At 42.6% G+C, this 15,919-nt stretch overlaps 4 non-coding genes across 4 annotated transcripts; 2 read left to right on the plus strand and 2 right to left on the minus strand.

Moving 5' to 3' along the window:
- The first annotated feature begins 7,207 nt into the window (after positions 1 to 7,207).
- On the plus strand, positions 7,208 to 7,313 carry TRNAL-CAA (transfer RNA leucine (anticodon CAA)). The gene is made up of 2 exons: positions 7,208 to 7,245; positions 7,268 to 7,313. It is a non-coding gene; the product is annotated as a tRNA-Leu (tRNA).
- Positions 7,314 to 7,715: 402 nt separating this feature from the next.
- TRNAQ-CUG (transfer RNA glutamine (anticodon CUG)) lies at positions 7,716 to 7,787 on the minus strand. The gene has a single exon. It is a non-coding gene; the product is annotated as a tRNA-Gln (tRNA).
- Positions 7,788 to 12,676: 4,889 nt separating this feature from the next.
- TRNAL-AAG (transfer RNA leucine (anticodon AAG)) lies at positions 12,677 to 12,758 on the minus strand. Its single transcript has one exon. It is a non-coding gene; the product is annotated as a tRNA-Leu (tRNA).
- Positions 12,759 to 13,620: 862 nt separating this feature from the next.
- Positions 13,621 to 13,693, plus strand: TRNAM-CAU (transfer RNA methionine (anticodon CAU)). Its single transcript has one exon. It is a non-coding gene; the product is annotated as a tRNA-Met (tRNA).
- Positions 13,694 to 15,919: the final 2,226 nt, after the last annotated feature.

Raw genomic sequence — 15,919 nt, forward strand, 5'->3', positions numbered from 1 at the left:
ACATTTCTGTGGGGTAGAAATGGAGTCAGACAAGACCAGTTTTGCTACTTACATCTGTGCCCAAACAAGTTGGTTTACCATTTTGGGCTTCAGTTTCCCTGCCGATGAAGTGGGGATTATAACTGTATCCCTAGTGAGGAAGGAGACTTTATTATACCTTTTATGTTTCAACCATAAGGATGTTTATCCCATTAAAATAGTAATAAAATACCTACTGCGTGTTGTCATTGTTGTTGGTTGCTGTGGAGTCAATTCCGACTCACCGTGACCTCGTGTGCAGAGTAGAACTGCTCCGTAGGGTTTTCAAGTTTGTATTGAGTAGGACTTTTAAAAACTTGCTTGTTCCTTTCCAAGGTATAGGGAAGTTGAGAATCCTGCGGTGGCCCAAGCCCTTGGAATTCCACAATGCCCATTCTCTTTTCATCATCCAGTAGATTTAAAACTCTCATGTTGCTCCCTCATCCCTCCCTTAGTATTTCCTGGTTTCCTTTGATATTTTTTCAGTATCGTCCTTGTACCCCAGCAAGGGGGGCTTCTGCTTCCTGCCACTCACTTTAAAGGTTCCACTCTGGTCCTGCTTATGGGGCAAGAAGTCCACCAAACTAACTGGACTTGCCAACCTCAAGCCCATATTCCCCTTCCAAACCACACTCTGATATCCCGGTATGAAATTCCAGTCTCAGCCCCAGCCAACTTCCAGAAAACATCTGGGAAGGCCTTATGTTCACTTATGGGACATGAGAAGTTTGGTGTAACTGCAGTGTAGTGTGTGTGTGTGTGTGTGTGTGTGTGTGTGTGTGTGTGAGATGGAGACAAGGCTAGAGAGGGAGGTTGGGGCTAGACCTTGAAGGGCCTTGTCACTCACTGGAAGTTTAAACTCGATCCTGCAGGGAAAAGGGAACCAGCAGTTTTTCCACAGGTCAGAATTTGTTTTCTAGGAAAATAACTGAAGGCAATGCAGGATGAACTAGAATGAGGAGAAACTGTGGCAGGGAGATAACTGGCTTTGTGCCTGTCAGCTGGGAAAATGGTAGTTCCCCAGAATAAAAATAGATACATTGACTATCTCTTCAACTACTTAGATTTGCCAAAAGATTGGGTTCTAGCAAAAAATAATGAGTATTAAATGGCCACTTCAATTTAGATACACTTGAAAGGGAAGAGAGGTAGGAACAGTAAGAGCTATCTATGTCTCCAACCCAGATATGGGTATGACCCTCAAGCACCCTCAGCTTAGTGTTTTCTTCCACACCCTACACACCTCCCTCTGAGTCCCAACCTCCTGGGGCCTCTTAGGTCCCAGCTCAAGGTTCAATCTCTGCTATCCTAAAAGAGAGAAAATTGGCTATGCGGGTGGCCACAGTGGCCATTTTTAAGGTGTCACTGGCATTTTGAATATTCAAGAAGGAAATGGGTTGGTAGATGTCTTAGGCTGGGTTCTCTAGAGAAGCAAAACCAGTAAAGTGAGTAAATATATATAGAGAGGGAGATTATATCAAGGAAAAAGCTCACGCGATTGTAGCGGCTAGAACGTCCCAAGTCCGTGGATCAGGGTAGAGGCCTCTCCCAAGTCACACAGCTGCAGAAGCTGGCAAGCCCAAGATCAGCAGGTCAGCGAGCAGGGCTCCCACTCACAGGCTGTGCAGATCAACGAATCCCAGATTCGGCAGATAAGCTGACAGCTCAAGTCCCAAGAACGGGAGATGAGAGGACAGGAAGCAGCCGCAGGATCCAGAGAGAGCAAAAAGCCAGAACATATACTTATATACAAATGTGGGCCACACCCCCAAGGAGACTCCCTTTCATCTGATTGGCTACTCACAGTATATTCAATCATGGGAGTGATTACATTAAACACGGAGAATCATGGCCCAGCCAAGTTGACACACAATCTTAACCATCACAGTATACTTTATTGTTATGTGCCATAGGAGTCAATTCAGACTCATAGTGACCCTACAGGACAGAGTAGAACTGCCCGACAGGGTTTTCAAGGCTTTAATCTTTATAAGAAGTAGACTGCCGCATCTTTTTCCCATTGAGTGCTGGTGAGTTCAAACCAACAACCTTTTGGTTAGCAGCTGAGCGCTTAACCACTGCACGAGCAGGGCTCCTTTGGTAAAGACTACCAAGTGTAAATCTTCCCTTTTCCACCTTCTCTCACCCATCCGCATTCAACTTATCTATTTTATCCCACCTTTCCTTACCCATAACCCACCTCTGGAGTTGACAAGGAGTTGATAACACCATCAATTCTGAAAAACAAAGCCAAAATGCAGGTCTTATCCCTGAAATAAGAGGGATCAGATGCTCTGCTTTAGAATTTGCAGGTTTATCTGCCCATAGAGTCTTTGTCACAGCCACTTTCTCTGTCTAGGCATCATTCAAGATTCCTCTCAAATGTAGTGAAGCCTTTTCTGTCCACTTTAGAATTCATGTGTGAGCTCACTTACTGTTTACCACTATATCCTACATTCATCTGTGTGTGTTTTCCTCTCACTGAACTGGGAGCTTCTTGGGAGCACAACTCTGCTGTGTTTAACTTTGAATACTGCCTGGCACGTGGCTGATGGTCAATAACGGTTTGTTTAAGGAATGATTATTGTCTTTCCTTTATCTTCTAGACTTAATGGAATTTTGGGCAGCCTTGCTTTGCTTTATTGCTCAACTTGGCCTCTATTCATTTTTATTTCAGTCACCATACCCTGACTTAACTTATTGCAATAGTCAGTTTACAAATATTTTTGAAATGAATTAATAACTGGATATTTGCAACCATTTACTATTAGTGTCCCTATTTCTAGTCTTTTTGTCTAGTCCATTACCTTTTCCTCTAGTGATTACCACCTCAAAGAAAAGAATCATCCTTAAAAATCCCTAACATGCTTCTTTCATTCTGCCACTTCTCACTCAGAATCTTCAAAACTTCCTTTTTGTCTCCAGGACATTGTCCAAACCCTTTAGGACCAGGTCCAATTTGAGTACTTCCAGCACTCAACACAGGCTGATACCTTCACTCTCCTCAAACACCTCCAGCCTTGTCTCTGGCTTGTAGTGTGCTCACCAAAACCCTCCCTACAAGGCCTGTTCACGAATCCTGCCCCTTCCTTAGAGTTTAACTGAAACAGGCTGGCCTCATTGATTTCTCTTCTTTCCACTTAGCCTCCTGTGTTCACACAGAACCTCAGAAGGTACTTGATTATTTTCTATCATAAGGCTTTCCTTGACTTTGCCTTGCATGAATCTCTTGCCTCTCTGTCAAAGTTCTAAGTCAGGACATACTTTTAGAGCAGGAAGTGATTTCAGTGCTCGTGTAGTCTAACACAGTCTATAAATAAGGAAATCAAGCTCACATACTTAATTAACTCAATGAGGGAAAGGACTTCTCACCAGCCCTTCTTGTATGCTCTCCAGTATGCCTCGGGCATACCTCTAACCACATTGAAAGCACGTAAATACTTATTGAATTATTAGACTAACAATTTAATGCTTCCACTATCACATTTTATGTATACTTCTCATCTTTATAACCCTTACTATTTGTTCATTTGTAAAATGACAGGAGCAGCCCTGATGGTGCAGTGGGTTAAGCACTTGGCTGCTAATCGAAAGGTTGGCAAAATAACAGGGGTGCAAACACAAATACCTACTGGAGGCAAGACAGTCACTTAAATGAGCAGACCAGGCCAGGGACACAACAGGAAAAGTTGGAGACAGTGTCTAATTAGAAGACAGATGTTCCTCCTGAGAGGCTACTTCTCATCACTAGCCAGTTATGTCAGCTGGGAATGTGGGCCTAGTATGTTGCTAATTTTTTAGATTTTTCACAAGAAGGCAGACATCTGAAGTTTTATGTGAAATTTGCTGACTTTTAAATATTGGCAACTTACTGAAACTTTTAAAATCACATTTGCAAGATGAAATTGGCCTTCCGGTCTTCAGTTTGGGACTTGTGGTATAGCTCTTTATTTTAACATGTGCTTTTCTCTTGAACAACATGGAAGGGACTGCTTGTTGACTAGCCAATCTCCATTCCTTAAAATTTTGTTTGGGACAATATGTCCAGCTAAAAGATATTTCCCAGTCTGTCTCCTCTCCCCATCCCTGCCAGTACTATAATAAATTCATAACAGCAATGATGCAGTATGAAGTCCTGTCTAGTTGACAAGCATTATGGATGTGCCTAAGAACATCCTCAACTCACTCAGTACTTTGTTCACACTTCAACATGGTCCTGGGTCTGTGGTTGGCCAATGAGATGTAAGTGGAAGTTGTTGGTTGGAGATTCTGAGAAAACTCCTTAAAGGAAGCCTACTCAGCTGAGAAGTAAACTTCCCCTTTCCTACTTCTTTCAGACTGGAATGGACACTTGATGTAGGAGCTCAAGCAGCCATTTTGGACCATGAGGCAACCTTGAAGATGGAAGCCAGACTAAGATGATGCAGCAAAATGTAGAAGGAGTCTGGGTCCTTACTGACTATAGAATGCCTGCATCCAAACTTAACATGCTGTATATTAGAGAGAATAAAACCACTGTTGTTTAAGTCTAACGTGTTGCATTAGACTACATGACGGCTTATTTGGATTTTCTGCATATGCAGTGGGAACAAAACATAAGTGATAAAATAAAATTTATTAAAAAAAGTTGTTTTGAAATAAGTAATAAATTCCTGCCTGCTACCTCTACTCAATCTACTCTCTACCCACCCTGAGGTACCGGTGATTTCTACTAGTACTGCCCAAATCCAGGGGACACTTTTTAGTCTTCATCTTATTGTCTCTGAAGCATTGGACACTGTTGACCTCTCCCTCCTTAAATCATACTTCTTCGAGGTAGGAAACTGAGTGGGACCTGATGACGCCTAAGGTGTTTCTACTTCCTCTATCTCCTCTTTTCTCATCTGCCCTTTACTGAGTGATACTAAATTTAGTCTGGAAAAATGAAAATTAAAGAATAGTCAGGAAAAACACAAGGCTACAATAATTAACATAAGAATAGGCCAACAGATCAATGGAACATAATAGGAATTTAGAAATTGATGTAGCCCTCCTTTCTTTTGCTCTGCTCTGGACTAATTGCTCTCTAGGCCTGCAGCTCAGCAGAGATCTTGGAGCTTGTCTTTACCTCTCTCTGATGTTAGGTCCCCTACTTCCTGTCTTGCTTTTTTTTTTAGTTTAATTCTCTGTTTGGTGGAACAGTTCTCCAGAAACTTTTTGAGAAAAGGTGCATGGGGGTTCTTTTTTTGAACCTTGCAAGACTGAAAATATTCATTCACATTTGATTTGATAATTTGGCTGGGTTCAGAAATGTAGTGTGGAAATCATTTTCCTTTATTTCTAAAGGAAAATTATTAGGCATTGCTCCACTGTCTTCCAACTTTCAGCATTGCCGTTGAGAAGAAAGATGCCATTCTGATTCCTAATCCTTTCTATGCAATCTCTTAGTTTTGTTTTCTCTCTGGAAAGTTTTAGGATCTTCACGTTATCGCTTGTGTTCTGCTATTTCATGGTGATGTGCTTTGACATGGGGGCTTTTGCCACACATTATGCAGGGCATTTGATGACTCTTTTTAATCTGGATACTTAACGTCTTCAATTCAGAAAAATAATTTTGAATCATTTATTTCCTTTCCTTCTTTTTCTCCTTTCTCTTCTTGGACGTTCCAGTAGCTGGATGGCGTACCTTCTACTATACGAAAAAAAAGAACCAAATACACTGCCTTCGAGTGGATTCCGAGTCAGCAGACCCTATAGGACAGGGTAGAAGAACTAGGGTTTCCAAGGAAGGGCTGGTGGATTCAAACTGCTTAATTGTTTTGGTTAGCACATCTAACCACTGTGCACCAGGGCTACCTTCTATTTATAAACCAAAACTAAAAACCAAACACACTGCTGTGGAGTGGATTCCAACTCATAGGGACCCCATAGGGCTTCCAAGGCTGAAAATCTTTAGGAAAGCAGAGCCACTGGAGGTTTGAACCACCGATCTTCGGTTAGCAGTCAATTGCTTTAACTACAGAACCACCAACTATTACACATCTTTTTACTTCCTTATCACGTTTTTCCTATTTTCTGCCTGCCTCCCCCGAACACCTCCCACTTTCTAGGAGTCTACAATTTTATTTGGATTAAAAAAAATTATGCCCTAATAATGTTTATTTTCTAGAGCTCCCCCCCACCCCCATTCTCTCTTTGTTTCTTAGGTGCAATATCTTTTCTTACCTCCCTGAGGATTTAATTATATATATTTTAAAAACTCCCTGCATTGTATCTGTTTCTTCTTGGTTCCCTTTTCTCCCCTACTGTTTATTTTTGGTTCTTGTCTTTTATCGTAGAGGTATTTTCACAAACATCTGGTGATCTCTAGTCGTAGTTAACATTTAAAATAAGGAACTAAAAAGCTGATTGTAGAAGCCCTGAAGGCAGGGCAAGCCTGTAGACTGGAAAGCGTTACTTAGAGAGTCTCATGGAGGCCTGGGCACTTCCTGGGCGGACCTTCAAATGTCAGTGTCCGTAATTCTATATCTCTGGGGCCAGTTTCCCCTGACATATCTGCACCTCCTGCCAGAAGCGGGAGAAGGGGGCGGTAAGTCTGATTGTAGAGTTCTGGGGGTCTGGCGGGGGAAGGCATCTAGGAATTCTCGGCTCTGTGCCTACATTCCCTCAGGTGTTTCTCCTTGTCTTTCAACTCCTGACCAGGCTAACTTCTGCAACTCACCTCAACAGACAGTCTCAATGTCCGAGGCCCCCAAACCCCACTCACTTTACCCCTTGCTAGTCTACACTAGCTCGCCTGCTTTCTCCCCAGGTCTACACTAGTTCGCTCACTTCACTCCAGTGGGGCTCCCGCCGATTCAGTTGGTTTGCCAGGCAGCTTCTCGTGTCTCTCCTTGTCACGGATAACGGAAGCTCTCTCTTGTCCAATCCGGAGTTGGTGCCGGGTTGATAGAATCGTCGCGCTCTTGCGGCCTGAGACCCGAAGGAAAGGGCGGGGCGATAAACACTGAATTGTAGCTCGGGCGGGGAGGAAAACTTCGGGAGTGGAATCAAAGTTCCTGACACTACTGAGAAGGAAGGTTCTATTCTTCGTTTATGCAAATTTACATTCCCATTTCTTAGATGAACCCTAAACCAAAGAACAATGACTAGCAGTTGTCCATTCACTAGAATTGAAGATTATAGTCATTTAGAAAACTGTGATTCGTGTGTCAGGATGGCCGAGTGGTCTAAGGCGCCAGACTCAAGTTCCACTTCCTCTCGGTGGGGATTCTGGTCTCCGAATGGAGGCGTGGGTTCGAATCCCACTTCTGACACAGAGGCTCTTTTCTTAATTTCAACCATTTTTTTCAGTTTTCATCTTTCTCTCCAACTTTTTCTCCCCCCGATCCCTAACGAAAATGACGGACCGTCAGGAAGATCTATTTCCTTTGTCTCCCATTTTGGTTGCTAGTTAATCACGAGTCACGTTTTGCTCTGTTCTGGTTAGTTCATTATCCTGAACACGCACAAATTCGGGGGCATCGTGGGGAAAATCAGTCTTTTGGGGACAGAAAGACGTTGCACACAGACCTCGTGATTACAGGCTAGTCCTGAGCTCATGGGCCGTCAGCAGTGTCCTTCCACACTGCGCGAGTTCATCAAAACTCAACAGAAAGAAGCGTGGTTCAAATACAGTTGCGGAGGCAGGGGGAAGAAAAGCAAAGCAGAAAAACGAAAGGTTCCACCGAGATTTGAACTCGGATCGCTGGATTCAGAGTCCAGAGTGCTAACCATTACACCATGGAACCTACAGTAGCAACCGCTGGACACACTGTCCATCTGAGGTTTCATTTCTTTGTGTTTCTTCCTTTTTTTCTTTTTCCCTTTAACAAGAAAGATATGTATAGAATATAATTTGAAAAAGAAACTCCACTTCAAACAATATCTCTCTCTCTTTGTTGTAACTCTTAAAAATTTTTACAGGGACTATTTTTTTTTTTTTTTTGCTAAATAATGACGATGATGATAATGATGAGAATACTTTCTCACAGATGGAAACATCTCTGCACTCATCCGCCCGGCGCTGGAAAAGCCGAACACAATCCCGGCGATGTGGGGGTGGCGTTCACGGTTTCCGCTGCCCCTTTGTCTCAGGTTTCATTCCCTCCTCGATCGCAGGGGCAGAGCCGGGTCCTGATCCATGAAGAGTGCTACCCATGGCGATTTTGATTTGCTTTTATTTCCAACCGACATATGTAAGGGCAAACTGGATTTTAGTCTCCTCGTTTGAGAGCGAGAAAATAAAATTTTAACATCTCCTTTCTACAGTTTCACTTATTCCTTCTAGATCAACCTCTGAGTATCTTGGCTCTTCCGTTCTGCTGTAAGCGTGGGCTTGAATTTTAAAATCTGTCCTCGCCCTCCAAAATGTCTGAAGGGCAGGGACCAGGGCTCATTCCTCTTTGACATCCCTAGGTCTGGTACGTAGTAAGACCTCAATAATGCTTGTTGCATGAATGCGTAAATAAAAGGATGAGTGAAAGCTTAGTGCGACAGCCGGGCGTTAGACTTTTTGGAGGGCTTTTTTGTTTGCTTATTTTTGTGCCTTCAATCCATAGGCCTTATCTGGCAAATAGAAAGAGAGTAATTATTCCTTTTTTTTTTCCTTTCCAGGTCCCAGCTTCCAGCTGGACATCTCAGTGTTCAGATGGCTCCAGGAATAGGTGTCCTCGAGTGTAGACGACCAAGAGAGGACGGCATGGTGCTGGACATACTAATTTTTTTTTTCAAATCTTAGCTTTATTAAAATAACATGATTATCTAGTAAATGTAAGAACAATATATAACAAAGAGATCATATATATAGCATGACTGGAAGATATACTCAGGTGTATAAATTACAATTTTAGTCAATCTAAATACTAATTATTGGCCATTTATGCTTAATGTGTCTGGTAGTCTACCTAGGCTGAATTGCTAAGGAACCTGTAAATCATTTTCTGGCATTGATCCCTTATTCTGTCTCCAATTAAGCAAAGTGCCTGTCACAAAATAGGTACTAAATAAATGTTAGTTGAATTGAATGTATCTTTTTGGGAGTGGAGAGGAAGCCAAGAAATTTAAAGACTTCTGGCCAGGTGACTATAAAGTTCTCTTAAATGTCTACCTCTGCCACCTCCCCACACACATACCTGCAGTCTGTCTTCACCAGTCTCCTGGCCTTGTTAAAAGACAATATAAACCATCTCAGATCCAGCTGAGTAATGGATCTGGTTCTTTCTCAGCACAGGCAGCATTCTTTTTCATTCCATGAGTCACATCTTATTTCTTAAAGAAAAAGCAATATCCCCTAGTCCTAAAACGATACCAGAAGCTCAAAAGCCCACTACTCACATGCAGATGTTAAACTGCCTTCTGAGGACTGGCAAGGGGGAGGGATTTAGGTGACCTTTTTTTTTTTTCAGCTTTAGCACATTTATCCCCAATGAACAGACAGTGGGTAAAGACTTGGGAAATAGGGCAGATGGCCATGGAGATCCGTTTATTTATTCTTTTTTTTTTTTTTTTAATTTTATTGTGGTTTAGGTGAAAGTATACAGAGCAAATTAGTTTCCCATTCAAAAAGTTATACACAGATTTATGTATTCTTAAGTCTGGAGTCTAAGAGGGTCGCACTTTTTCCTGAAAATTGTTGATGGTTGGTTCACAAATATTGCAAGCCAAATGCAAGCACCTGAAGGCTACTGAGGGGAATGACTATGGGAAAAGATACCTGGACCACACAATATACAATCAATTTGTTCCCTGATAATCTGAGCAAAAATGGTTTGCAGTCACCTGGTAGCAGAAATGAGTGCAGAAAGAGCAAGTCAGTGTGGTGTAATTAGCAATCCAGAAGCAAGTTCAGCTGGAGTGTCCTGTGGAAAGGAAACTTCAAAACACATGGCTCTACCTATAACTGGATCCCAGGGTCCTCTCAAGCTCCTTCTCTCTGTGTACCTTACCCTGTCACAAATTAGAAAGACATTCTTTCCTGTATTTATTCATTGAAGAGTACCACAAATATTTATTTAGTTTTCATGATTTAGGGAGGCCAGAGAAATATAGTTCTATATCTGACAAAGCTTATGGTTTCTGGGAAAAAGCAGACAATTACACAGAAATGTCCATAAGGTGGGAATAATAATGCCCTAAGATAAGTGATGGATGGAGTGATAACAGAGTACCCACCCAATGCATAACAACCAGAGTACCCTATTAAGGAGTAGGTGGTAGTAAGGAAAGGCTGCCTGAGGAAGGAATGGCTGTGCTGAGGCCTACTGTATGTTTCCCAGCATACTGCATTTTCCTTTGTGAAACTTATCGGCATTGAGGTATTTTTAAATTCAGTTATTCTATTTATGAAATCACTCATTATAACCGTGCAAACAGAAGTGTCAAAAGTAAAATTTATAATCTTAGTCTTTCCAATCTCCCCAACTGTTATCATTGGAAACAATTTGAAGTGTGTGCATCTATACATTGTACTGTGTACTATTTGGTAACATTCTGTATCCTCCTTACAATATATCTAAGACATCATTCATAGATCAATCTCATTCTTTACAGTAGAAGTTGTACCATAGTGGAGGCATTATGTGTTTAACACTTTTTCTCCTCAGTAGGCTTTAGGGCAGGGACCCTCTGTCCTGTTTCTCTTCTTATCCTCAGCGGCTAATTGTAACTCTGAAGGTAGAAGACGAAATCAAGGGAGAATTCCAGGCAGAAGCAACTTCCAAGCTGGTGTCTAGAGGATAAAGAGAAGCCACGGGAGTAGACGGAACTGCTTTGAGCAGAGAGAGGGCACGCCCCCTGGAAAACGCAGAGAGGAGTGCAGAGAAGCGAGGGCGGCCCACGCCGGTGGCATCACCTAGCAGAGGCTTATCTATGGCACATGCTCTGGGCGCCACTTGAAGGAGGAAGAGACGCCACCCCAGCAGCTTCTATTAACCATCACAGTTTCCATCGCAGCTGTGAGAGATCATTCAGCCAGCTAAAACTAATGCTTTGGTATTTGAGACCCTCCATGTATCAAGGCTGACTGTGTGATCTTGCACTACTGAGTATAGAAAAATAAGAAACTGAAAAAAATGACTCTGAGTACACGGTAGATCAGTTTTCATCAGTGAAAGCAAGGAAGGTCCACTTGTAATTTTCATGTAGTGCCATAATGTGTTAAGTAAAAAATTAACGAGCTTAACTTGTATTTTTGAGCTAATACTATGGTAAAGTTATTTAAAAGATGGGTGTCAGATATTTGGACAGGGGAGCAATTTCAGTACTTGCCAGAGGCGCTGTTTTGAGTAGATAACTCCTTTGTGCAGTCCCAGCTGCTAGCGTAGAGTCGCCACAACTCAGCTCACCACAATTAGAGTTCACATTCGAAATGAGAAAGCTGCAAGGATACTGAGAACAGAGGCTGGCTCTGAATAGAATCCATTCTTTCGGTGGCATGGGCAGGACCTATCTCCAGTTGCAAGCTGTTTTCAGGAGGCTGACAGCCATTGATTCATGAATCATTTATCAAATATGGATTAAGAAAGTACTGCTGTATCTGCAGAGCCTGGTATCTTAGTTAACTAGTGCTGCTATAACAGAAATACCACAAGTGGATGGCTTTAACAAACAGAAATTAATTCTCTCACAGTATAGGAGGCTAGAAGTCTGAATTCAGGGCACCAGCTGCAGGGGAAGGCTTTCTCACTTCGTTGGCTCTGGGGGAAGGTCCTTGTCATGAATCATCCCCAGGTCTAGGAGCTTCTCAGGGCAGAGACCCCATATCCAAAGGAATGAGCTCTGCTCCTGGCGCATCTTTCTTGGTGGTATGAAGTCCCTCTTGTCTCTGCTCCGATTCTCTCTTATATCTCAAAAGAGATTAACTCAAGATACAACCTAATCCACTATATTGAGTCCTGCCTCATTAACATAACTGCCTCTAATCCTGTCTCATTAGCATCATAGAGGTTAGGATTTACAACATATAGAATAATCACAAAATGGTGGACAAACACACAATGCTGGGAATTATGGCCTAGCCAAGATGACACACGTTTTAGAGGGACACAATTCAATCTATAACACCTGGTAAGTACCTGCACATGGTAAGCACTGAATAAATATTTTTACAATAAACAAATGAATTAAGACTTGGTATGTATTATATACTTCCGGATGTGGAAAATACAACGGTGATCAGGGAGTAAATATCATACACGTTGTTAGTTGCCCTCCAGTCGGCTCCAACTCATTGAGACCCTATATATAACAGAAGGAAACATGGCCCAGTCTTGCGCCATCCTCACAGTTGTTGGTAAGTTTGAATTCGTTGTTGCAGCTTTGTGTCAATCAGTCTGATGCAGGATTTCCCTCATTTTCGTCGACCCTCTACTTTATCAAGCATGATGTCCTTTTCTAATAGACAAGGGCTTTCATACACAGTAGGTGCTCAGTATTAGCTGTTGTTGAAATAATTAACTGGAGGCCTTCAAGTACTGGGCACTGTTATACGAGGGCGGTTACGTCTGGGCGTTATCACTGGCCTTGGGAAAACAGAAGTCAGGAGAGGTTAAGAACCTGCCTGGCCTTGGACTCTGAGAACTGGGGTAACTGAACATGAAGATAGGATGTCTACTACGTCAGAGTCAGGGAGAAAAGAGCTTGGCAGCGGTGGGATTCGAACCCACGCCCCCGAAGAGACTGGAGCCTTAATCCAGCGCCTTAGACCGCTCGGCCACGCTACCACCCACAGAACCTGTCATCCCTTGTACTTTCCCAAGAGCTAATATTGTCCCTTTTTGGTCCTTTTTCTTCTCGCCTTCCGGCTCAGCTCCGCGCTCTCCCTGACGTCTCTTTCTTCAGCGCTCACTGGCACAGCCTGGGAACCCCCTGCTCCGCCCGAACCCGGCAGTTCGCTTCTTTACAGCTACCAGGTTGACCCTTGACGGGACGCCGCGGGTGGCACGGGAAGAGACACCTGCTTCGTTTGTCACCAACGCAGGAGGAAGGAGTCACGCAGACCGAGAACTCCCGAGGACTCTGAGGGCTCCAGATCAGTTTGGACTCCCAGGAGCAAGCGCCCGGACTTCAGGAAAGAGCAAGTCCCTGCGTTTGTTTTGAGGCCGGGAGCTGCTGAGGAGAAGCTAGGAAAGAATTCGGCGTGCCCTCTCCCTTCGGCCTTTTTCATTCCTCTCAGGGAACCGAGCGCCTCCACGGGACCTCACAAGGGAGGCAAAAGAGTGCAGGCCGTGCTATTTAAATCGTGTTTCCCTTTCAGAAGGTGGCGCGTCTACGCAGGCCTTGATTATAAAGGGAAAGGCTGCTGTCTCTGGCCAAGCAGTGAGACAAGAATCCAGGGAATCGTACAGACTTTCCTCAAAGACATGACTTAGTTGCCCTCGCGGCCCTAAAGTCTCCGCAGAAAAGTCTACGGGGGAAATGGAATCGGTCCCTGCCGTGGTCTGCATGGTTTCGTCATCTAAAGTGTTCTAGACGTGAATTAAATCACAGTACCGTTTTAGTTTAAAAAGGCTGTTATTCAAAGAACTTAAAACTGTTTCTTACAGTCATCATGGGAGATATTTCGAGCGTGCATGATGTAGAGTTGCCTCCTTAGCGCAGTAGGCAGCGCGTCAGTCTCATAATCTGAAGGTCCTGAGTTCGAACCTCAGAGGGGGCAACTAGTACTTTTTTTTTTGTTTTTTAATTTACTTTCTTATTTTAACCCAAAAGCAGCAAGACAACAATGAAGGAGGTTGACAAATCTTTATTCTTTCTCTCTTTTTTTTGCCACAAAGTATACAATATCGTCTTTCTAAAAAATCCGAAGAAATTGCTTTGATGAGACTGAAAGGGTAATTTGCTGTTTAAAAGCGTGTAATGCTCTCTTACGAAATAGTGATTTTTACTAAGAATCAGACACTTTAAAATTTCTTTTTTTTTTTTAATACTAATTGGAAATGGAACTAGGTGATTTTTTTTTAAATGCCTTTCAGATAAGGAGATACACCTGGCAATTGCCTTTACTACAAAAATACCAGGATCAAGAAACTTACTGGTTATAGGGGCCGACATGGGGGAGAAGGGGACGGATGGTAGTAGTGGGGATGTGGAAGGTGTAGTATGATGTGAAATAAATTTGTATTAATTACTGATTGGTTCTCTTACCATTCTTCGGAAACTACTTATCACCAAGTCACGAATGACATGAAAAAGAAAAAAACAAAAACAAAAACCCCTAAGTCTCATTAGGTTGGACCTGGTCTCCTGCTTCCAATGCTTTGACTGGACCTCAAGATCAGCTAAGATGCAGTAGTGCAGGAGGGGATAAAAGAGAAAGGAGAAGAGGTGTAGATGACAAACTAATATTACGCACCCGATTCAGATAATAAAGAACAAGACTGCTATGTAATACTCTGCTCTTAATATCTCAGTTTACTGAGTGGCAAGTTTTCAACAGATATTTATTGAACACCCACTACGTGCCAGCCACTGTTCAAAGTTGTGTCCCTATTAATCTATTCTTTCTCAGTTTCAAATCTACTCTGTTCAAATCAACTCTGTTCTGTGAGATTGGGGCTGGAAGTCTACAAACTATATTTCCCAAACTCCTTTGCCTTAGGTTTTGTTAATAAGAGGAATCAGAGGGAGACTGGAAGGCAGGAAGAGAGAAGGCATTGTTTTTCTGATTTTTGGTCTTCCTGTCAGGATCACTGCAACTATGGCAGTTGTCTCCAACCTCCATTCTCTTTATGCAATCTCTGAACCACTTCATTGTGCCGTTTCAGAGATTCCACCGCCATCAGCAGCAGGGCATGCTTTCTTTTCAGAGATGTATATGAGCCCACCTCGGCCGCTTAGGTAACGACAACACAGAAGGGCAGTGCTCTCTTCTTAGAGCTCGGTCGGGCTCTTCCTCAGAGCTCCCAACCTTTTTCCTCTTGTTCCCGTAGCCCTAGAAGGTGATGGTTGATTCCCACAGTTATTATCTCTGGGATACTGCAGTGTTCCCTGTTGAAATGCCTAGTGTTATTTCTTAACTAGACTCTGACTGATACATAGAAGCTGGGGGTACAGTGCTGTACACAACAGAAAAGGCTCCTGCTCTAATGGAGTTTACATTTTAGTGGGCAATGACGACAATAAATCCTTAACCAAGTATATAAGATGTCAAGTAATGATACAAGCTATAAAGAAAAAGAAACCAGAGTAAAGGGAATAGAGAATAGAGGGGAGGGAGTTTGCTTTATTATAAAGGGTGACCAGGAAAGGCGTTTCTGTTGAGGGGATATTTGAGCAGAGATCTGAAGGAAGTGCATGAGTGAGCCATGAGGCTTTCGGGAGGAATAGAGTTCCAGGTCAAGGGAACAGTAGTGACAAAGGCTTGACAGGAGTGTGCTTGGCATGTTCCAGCAACAGCAAGGAGACGAGTGTGGCTGAAGGTTAGTAAGCAAGGGGAACTTGGTAGGAGTTGAGAGCATAAGCGTGCATGTAGATCATATAGGGTTTTTGAGGTCATGATAATGATCAGAGAGGAAATTTATTGCATAGGAGAAAGAAAAGATACCAAGGAGTTAAGTTAGGAAATTCAGGAGAAATCGTAGAGCTCAGCTAGATTGTGAGAAAGAGATTCTTAGTAAGGGAACAAAACAAGTACTAACAAGTATAATTCAAGAAAATTTTCCTAATTTAAAAAAAAAAGAAAGGAATTGAATCTACATATTAAAAGACCACACTACTTGCCTGGGAATATCAGCCTGGAAAGAAAACTCACATGACAGATTCTAGTAACTGGATTTTTTTTTTAAATTGTACTTCAGGTGAAGGCTTACAGAACAAATAGTTTCTCATGAAACAGTAGTACACATATTGTTTTATGACATTGGTTAACAACCCCACAACATGT

The sequence above is a fragment of the Trichechus manatus genome, unplaced genomic scaffold (assembly GCF_000243295.1).
Source record: "Trichechus manatus latirostris isolate Lorelei unplaced genomic scaffold, TriManLat1.0 scaffold00180, whole genome shotgun sequence".
Taxonomy (NCBI): Eukaryota; Metazoa; Chordata; class Mammalia; order Sirenia; family Trichechidae; genus Trichechus; species Trichechus manatus.